Below are 1,451 nucleotides of genomic sequence, written 5' to 3'. Positions count from 1 at the left end.
GTTGAAATGGCATTGCAAGCTTCTCGGGAAATGAACTATGGGAGCGGGTTTCTGAAGCAATAGTTCACCATTAAACCAAGGAGAGGACAAGGAGGTGTCTGGTGAACTCAACGGCAATTCACCAATATTCCCAAAAGATGGATGTCCACAATTAAGTGAACAAGGAGATAACATTCGTCAGATCAAATGATATAAGGAAGTATGCTCGAGGAAAACATACACAATTAAACATTGGTTGAAAGGTGCGCCCGCAATATGGGTTGGGTTGCACGACCAATGTCAGAATGGTAATGCAATAATCAATAGCCTAAGAATGAACTTTCGACCATTAACTTCAAAGAGATAGGGTTGCTAGAAGGAAAGAATCCAAACAACACCGTTCACTTGTTGGAATTAACACAGGGACCAAGAAAGAATGGTGATGGTGAGAAGTATTTCTATGTCAAGAATTCTCAAGAGGTGGAACAAATCTCAGAACATTCTTGACATAAAGGATGGTAATACTCCAAGGCAAAGAAGAACAATTGCAGGATAGCAAGGAACTCAAGGTATAACACTAAACATGAACAAGCTTGTGTTGGTGGGAGGGCAATAAAGTGGTCGACGATAATACAATTCATCGAGGGCAAGAATGGTATGTCTCATCATGAATTCATTTGATATCCTAGATGAGCTCAGAATGTTGATGATCACGACACCTTTGTCGCGAGAGTTCATGAAGATGTAATCGATCGGTAACGACATCAAGTCAAGTAATGATGAAGTGAAAGGTTATTGGAACCAAGGGTACGACACAAACTCGAAACCAAGCTTGTTGTTCAAGGCGAAATGATATGACGATGAGGATCGACGTAAGGTTAGTACATCGTCGAAAATTGGTGCTCCGAGAATAAGGACCAGGTAGCACAGTTAGAATCGTCACGACAATGATATAGACAAACAGGCTAGGAATGGCGTGATCGGGTACAAACTCGTACTTATAGAAGCTTACCGAAGAGTTGTTGAACCGTAGTGCGGACTCGGTTCAGTTATCGGTGTCTTTGAGTGTTCAATAACTCAGAGCCCGCGAAAAATTGGAATCGGTGGGAAGGTAGCACTTGATGAAGAACTCATAAAAAGTTATGCAGTTCCATGATAATCTCGAGATACCAGGGGGGTAATACTCAACACAAGATCAAAGTAAAGGTTGGACTGGTGTATTGATCCATAGAAGACAATTGTTTTAACTTGTCCGAGAAATGAGATCAAAGAAGAACAATCATGGTCGGAACCACGGTTGCAAAAAGGCCAGATCTCAGATATAAGATGAACTTATACCAAGGGAATAATTGATTTTAAAAGAAGCTTCGATGAGAAGATGTACATCGTGTCCATGGGCATGAACGCAAAGTTCAAGGTCGACTCCCACTTCTCCAATGCATAACCTTTCATTCACTTCTCACATTCGATGA

This window comes from Triticum dicoccoides, chromosome 2B (assembly GCF_002162155.2).
Source record: "Triticum dicoccoides isolate Atlit2015 ecotype Zavitan chromosome 2B, WEW_v2.0, whole genome shotgun sequence".
Classification (NCBI taxonomy): domain Eukaryota; kingdom Viridiplantae; phylum Streptophyta; class Magnoliopsida; order Poales; family Poaceae; genus Triticum; species Triticum dicoccoides.
This window is presented reverse-complemented; position numbering follows the sequence as displayed.